We start from the raw sequence: 7,147 nt of genomic DNA, 5'->3' as shown, positions 1-7,147 counted from the left end.
CTTAAGCTATGGCAAGGGAGAGCATCCTTGAGGGCAAGGATGGTCTTTTTCTTATTTGTAAGCATTTAGTTTAGCACAGGAAGGGTTGAAATTGTTACTCAGTTTCCCCACTAACAAGAAATAGTTTTTGTGAAAATCAGTTTTAGTGAGAGTTACAGGGAGGTGTAGGGAATGGTGAGGAGCTGTGCGTGTGTCTCTTTCTGTGGAAAGAACTAATGTTTATTCTGAGTTTATGGATTTAAAGTGTGTTGTGTTACCAGTAAGTCCAATCAGAATTTTCACATAATTTCCACTCTGGGTGGAAATAGATTCCCTTCTCAGTAACCTCCTAATGACATTCAAAGAGGAGCTGGGGCAATGGTGGGGAAGATGTCCCCAGGACACTAATAGGTGTAGCAGGGAGTGAAAGGTATTGGCGGGCAACAGAACCAGATGAACCTGAATGAATATACTGTCCTTTGGCTGCCTGGCCATTTGCCTGAACCAGCCTCCCAAATGCCTCCTGAGTTGCTTTCTTGTTTGCAGCTTTGCCCCCCCCAGGCAGAAAGTGCACTGGCCTGCTGGGCCCACCCATATGAGAAACTTAACCTCCAGGGCTTGGGCAGTGGGCAAAGGTTGATGGCATTTAGATTAAGAGTCGCATCTTCTTCACTCATGCCTCCAGATAGAAAGCAGATGCCAGGAACAGCAGCTGGGACTGTGCCGTGCAGAGTGGTGACGGTAGCCAGAGCCACCTGTTCAGGGGTGTACTTCTTGGTGCGAGCATGCCCGGCTGTCACCGTGTTGGGCTTCAGGAGTATTCCTTCCAAGTAGACATGGTGATCACTCAGGGCCTTGTAGATGGCAGCCAGGACCTTCTCAGAGACATATTGGCAATGTTCCAGGTCATGATCACCATCAGGGATGACTTCTGGCTCCACAATGGGCACTAGCCCATTCTGCTGGCAGATACTGGCAGAGCAGGCCAGCTCATTAGCATTCTCCTGGATGGCCAGGTTGAAGGACAGTGGTCACCAATCTTTAGCACAGCCCTCCACTTCCCAAAGTCACAGCCGTCCTTCTTATACTGGTCACAGCACTGAGAGAGTCCATCCAAGCCTTTAATAGTTGTTTATTGATTTGTTCCTGCCAGGGGGGCAGCACCTTGGTCCAACTTGATTCCTACCACAATCCCCTTTTCCTTGAGGATGTCTCTGAACCACTTTCCTTGGCTATCCTTCTGATAGAGACTCTCATGGAAAAGGATCACCCCTCCAATGCTCTGGTTGATGGATTTGACCACAGTTAAGAGAATTTCTCAGAACTGGTGGCGGTTTTCTTCTATGTTCTCTACCTTGATCCTCTACAGCCGATTGCCCATAGTACCAACAGATGCATCTGCTGGCAGGATCCCCTTGCCATCAGCAACAATGCCTTCAGCAATGTCTGAGAGCTCCTCCTTTTTCTGGGGGGGTGAGTGCTGGAAAACGGTGGGCCATAGTGATGGGTTGTTGGTGGAAAGAGTCCTTAGGTAGGTAATGGAAGAAGTTCCTGATGAGGAGGCAGCTGCCAAATAGCCAAAATCAATACTTCTGCATCCAAAACCTTCAAGAAAAATGACTTCCTCTAAAGTCACAAAAGAATTAATGGAGGAGCTCAAAAAAAGATTTTAAAAATCCAATAAAAGAGGTAGAAGAAAAATGGGAAAAAGAAATGACAGTGATACAAGAAAATCATCACAAAAGAATCAACAGCTTGGTAAAGGAGCCACAAAAAATATTGAGGAAATTCATACCTAAAAACCAGAATAGGCCAAATGGTGAAAGAGGCACAAAATTCCTTAAAAAGAAGAATATTCCAAATAAAAGAAAATACACAAAAATTCACTGAAGAGAAAAACTCTTTGAATAACAGAAATGGCCCTTTGGAAAAAGAGGTACATAAATCCAATGAGGAAAACAAAAACTTTACAAAGTAGAATTGGCCAAATATAAAATGAGATATAAAATCTCACCCAAGAAAATCATGTCTTAAAAATTAGACTTAGACAAATAGAAACTTGAAATGAAAAGAATGGAAAAAATAGAACATTTGAATTATCTCTTGGGAAAAACAATTGACCTGGAAAATAAATCCAGGAGATATAATTTAAGAATTACTGGATTACCTAAAAAGCAAGTAACCAAAAAAAAAAAAAAGTTTAGACATCATCTTTCAAGAAATTATCAAGGAAAAATGCCTTGATATTCTAGAACCTGAGTATAAAATATAAATAGAAAGAATCCAATGATCACCTCCTGCAAAAGATCCCAAAAGAATAACTTCCAGTAGTAAAATAGCCAAATTCCAAAACTCCCAGGTCAAGAAGAAAATATTGCAAATAGCCCAAAAGAAATAGTCAAAATAGCATGGCATATCAATCAGGACCATGAAGCACTTATCAAAGGAGGTAGGAATTTAATCAAGAGTCACTTACCCAGAAAATAAACTGAGCCCAATCTTTCAAGGGAAAAAATAGATATTTAATAAATGGAAGACTTTCAAACATTCTTGATGAAAAGACCAGAGCTAAATGGAAAATTTGATTCTCAAATATAAAACCTGAGAGAATCATAGATAGGTAAAGAGGAAAGAGAAATCAAAAGACTTTAATGAAGTTAAATTGTACACATCTCTACATGGGGAGATGATTCTTATAATGCCAAATAACTTTATAATTATTAAGGTAGCTAAAAGGACTAAAAGAGGGTAGGGGTGTGAGTTGAATATGATGGGATGATATAAAAAATCAGAAATAAAATGAGAAAAAGGAATGTATTGGGAGAAGGGGAGCGAAAATAGAATGGGGTAAATGATTGCACATAAGAGGCATGAAAGATTGTCACAGTGATGGGAAGAAAGGAGAGGTGGGGAGAACATGTAAACCTTACTTTCATCATAATTGGCTTAATGAGGAAAGAACATTCACAATCAATTCAGTTATCTTGTTCTACAGAAAAAAAAAGGAGTGGAAGTGGGACTGATAGGAAAGAGGGTAAATTAGGGGAGATGGAGCTCAGAAAAAGGGGTAAATAAAATGGAAATTAACACTGAGTATTCATAATGGTGCAATCCCCCACCCAAATCTATCTAATAAAGGCCTCATTTCTCAAATACATAGAGAAATGAATTGAATATAAAAAATTGTTTTCTTTTCCTTCCAACTTCAAAAAAGGAAAATAATTTTTAAAAAATGTATAACAAATATGCATTATCTTCAGAAATATGGTTCAACCTGAACCTTGCATCTGTCATCTCATTCAGGAAGAGGGTAGTGAGCTTTATCATCAGTCCTCTGAAATCATGGTTGGGTCTTGAATCAGAGTTCTTAAGTCTTTTAAAGATGTCAGTCTTTAAGATGCTGTTGTTATGATATAAATTGTTCTCCTGGTTCTGCTCACATTATAGGTTTCTCTTGAAGGATCAGTTGAAGCATCATTAGAAAGTGATACTTACATTTGAATTTTAAGAAGACTAAGAATTTTCAGAGGTAGACATGATTATCCAGAAAATTCTAGCAAAGGGCAAAGTCACAGAGATGGAAGATAAGATGTCAGGGGTAGGGAACAGCAAACATATCAGTAAGTGCCTGAACATGAGTGATATGACATCATTCTAGAAAGACAGATCAGAGCCAAATTACTTGTTTTTGTTTCATTTGAGATACTTGGGGGCCATTGGATCTTCTTCAGTATGGTGATAAGACATTGTGAGAGGGATGTGTATGACAAGGTCAGACCTTAAATTTAGGAATGAGAATTTGACAATTATGAGAAGGATAGATTAAAGAAGTAGTAATATAGCTACAAAAAACACCATTAAAATGTCATTGCAATAGTCTGGGTAAAAAGTGAATGAAGAGAAATGGATGAATGAGAAGAATATTATAGAAGAAGAATAGGAAAAATTTGGCAGATCATACATAGGAAGCCATATAATAAGTACAGAACTATTGATATGTGAGCTCCTTATTAATGCTTTAGAAGAAATTGAACTATGATATTTTGAACTTTTTTAATTTCTTCCCATTTTTCTCTAAAATTATTTTTATTAATACTCTTTGATTTTTCATTTCTGAATATAGGCTTCTCTCCTCTTTAATGTATAATAATCAAAACTATGTATTAATCCCAAATTCTTTTCTCCGAAAAGTCCTGAAATGTTGTAAAATTTTTAAACTTTTAAAAATTCCCTATCAGAGAGCCTTTCTTTGCAGCCAAGATTTTAAAAATCAAAAAACAATGAAAAAAGACAACCAAACCAACCAATATACTGACCACATCTGACAATGTATGCAATGCTCCACACCACAAATCCCCCACTTCAGGGATGATGGAGGTGGTTACATTTTTGTCACTCTTCTTCTCCATTGCCATACTTGGTTATTTACAAAATATTCAGTTTCATTTTATTGTTCTTTCTATTGTAGTCATTTCCTATTTTTCTGAATCAGCTTATTTTATTCTGCATTAATTCATCTACATCTTTCCATTTTTGCTTAACTTCAACTCTTATGAAAGTTTTGGGATGAACATTAAGATTAGTCTTGTACAGCTTTAGAGGTATAAGACCATGGAATTGTGTTAGTAATAAAGTGTTGGTAAAATCAGTAAAATAACCAACAAAGCATCAAAATAGGATAGTTTCTCCTTCAGTAATAGAAGGTAAAAAGCTTTCTCTATGGGGTTATGATTAGGACAGCTGTCCCACCTAGAAACCCTGGCACAGGTGAAGAACTACCTACAAGAAGCTTTGGTAGCTATTTCACCAACCTTTCCTCCCCTAGGATATATTAAAATAAATGAAACTAGCATTGTTTATCTTTCACCATTGGCTAAGTTGTTATTCACCTGGGGCATCTGGGAGTGAGTATTTACAGAGCTGGTTTATAACATCCATCCCAAATATAATTAGATTCTCCAACAAGCTTAATGTCTTCACACAGGAACAATAAACAGAAACAGAGGGATTGTTACCTTCGGGTGTGTTGGGCTGTCGAGGATGGAAATATATCTGACTTCGTGGGTTTAATAGAAATCTTGTAGTCTCTTAAAGATGGCACAAAAGTGATATTGCATTGGCTAAAGATATCTCCAAATTTTTATGAAATTCCAGAGCCGTGGTGCACAGCTTGGGGAGGGGAATAGAGGCAAGAGATATGGAATGTTTCCCTCACTTCTTTCCAGGCTTTCTGTTAGGCAGGATATTCTGCATTTTCCTTCTTACTGAGTATGTCAGATTGATCAAATCAGCCTTAATATGGTAGTGAAAAGAGCACATGGTGACAGTGCAGGAGTATGAGACAATTAAGTTTCAAAAGATTAAGATACTCTCCAGAAGGAGTATGCTGGCAAATATTTAGTAACCAGACAGATCTCTGTAAAGGAAAAAAAATGGAAATATAAAACACAGTCTAATCTACATTATTAGCATTTTCTATATCACTTTCTGGCCCATAAACAAAATAATATATTAAATCATGGTTTTCAGTGTTTGTTGAATTCAGAGAGGGTGAATGCTCACACTGAATATTTAACAATCAGTTTTTCTAACTCCTGGCTTCAACATATCCCTGCCCTTAATTATAAGAGCCTGGATTTTCCTGCTTTAAGAGAAATTTAGAATATTTATGGATATTATATAGATGTTGGGGCCTATGTTTGTGTTAAACTACTAGCACAGTCTTTATCAAAGGAGAAGAGACTGAGTAAAGTTGCAATTGTGTTCCCATCTTCTTTTTAGATCTGATTTATCTGAGTAATCTCCTGTTACTCACTCCACTTCCCCAGAAAAGAATGCTTTGTTGTTGGGCAAAAAGACAGTGACAAACTGTTAACTGAAATGTCTTCTATTTTAGCTCACACATAGCTTTCAATTTTATCAAAGAATTCAAGGGAGGAATAAAGGTTAGAAATTCAAATTTATTAGTAGTTCAAAACTTCATGAACAGGTGTGCTATAATATAGTCATCTTAATTTCCCAAAGGAACTTCTGCTAAAAGGATGGCAATGATCAACCATATCTTAATATCACTAGAAGATGGAATAGCCAGGGCTGTCCTTACTTTTAAAGTACCAAAGGGTATTATGTCAGTGGCCCATATCCTCCCCTCCAGTATTTTGCTACCTTTTCATTGATGCCTAAAATAATTTTAATAGGTAAAAATGCTGTTACTTTACAGTTAATTAAGATTTAGAATTCAATTATTCCTGGGAATATAGTAGGGGAGAGAACAGCATATATATAATACCTATGGTACTAGAATTAAACTAAATACTTTTTTACAAAATATATCTCATTTGAGTAGAGCCAAGATGGAAGAGTAAACCAGAACAACTCTGTATAGACACGAGAATCCTCTCTGATGAAGATTAAACTATCACCACAAAACAAATATATATGAGTGAAAGAACCAACAAGGAGACAGAGTAAAACAAATATCCAGAAAAGGAAAAAGAACCCCAAAAGGTAGACAGAGGACATCTTGGGCACTGGGGTGAGAGAGGAACAGAGTCAGAAAGAAGCTGTAGCAAGGAGGGAAGAGCAAGTCAAGAACAATCCACACCCCCTCACCCCACACCTGCTGTGACAGATTCAGAACCTAATCCCAAAACAACATTCAGATCCTGAGATCCTGCCTGGGTAAACAGTGGTACAAGTCAATTCACACTCCTTGAAATTTCAATCCTATAAAGAAATCTAGAGCCCCAGTCCAGAGCACACTGGACTGAAGTGGGCTGATCTTGTGGGATCAGAACAAAGCCATGAATCCCAATATGGAGGATTGGAATGAGGGCATAGTTCACACTTTGGGGTGAGGACACAGTTCACAGATCCCCACCCCATCATTTTTCCCAAAACTAAGGGCAGAGCTCCAGGACAGGGCAATCAAGGGCCTGATTGGATCAAGTACACAGTGAGACCAAAAAATTGAGCCTAAACCTGGGTCTAGAATTGGATCAGCCCCTGACCTGATCAAGTTCAGGATGAGATCAAAAGCTTATGCCCAAGCCTGAGGCAAGTCCTTAAGCCACTGGCACCTCAAGGGTCAATTTAATCAGCAGGGGGAGGGGCTCACAGAGTTCTCAGCCTTCAGAACATCACATCAGCCTCCAAGAACCAAAACTGG

The 7,147-nt window shown here is 38.0% G+C and overlaps 1 pseudogene; it reads right to left on the bottom strand.

The window, feature by feature from the left end:
* Window positions 1-383: 383 nt before the first annotated feature.
* Window positions 384-1,565, bottom strand: LOC100012792 (fructose-bisphosphate aldolase B-like; annotated as a pseudogene).
* Between the last annotated feature and the right edge of the window lie 5,582 nt (window positions 1,566-7,147).

The sequence above is a fragment of the Monodelphis domestica genome, chromosome 8 (assembly GCF_027887165.1).
Source record: "Monodelphis domestica isolate mMonDom1 chromosome 8, mMonDom1.pri, whole genome shotgun sequence".
Classification (NCBI taxonomy): domain Eukaryota; kingdom Metazoa; phylum Chordata; class Mammalia; order Didelphimorphia; family Didelphidae; genus Monodelphis; species Monodelphis domestica.
This window is presented reverse-complemented; position numbering and strand designations above follow the sequence as displayed.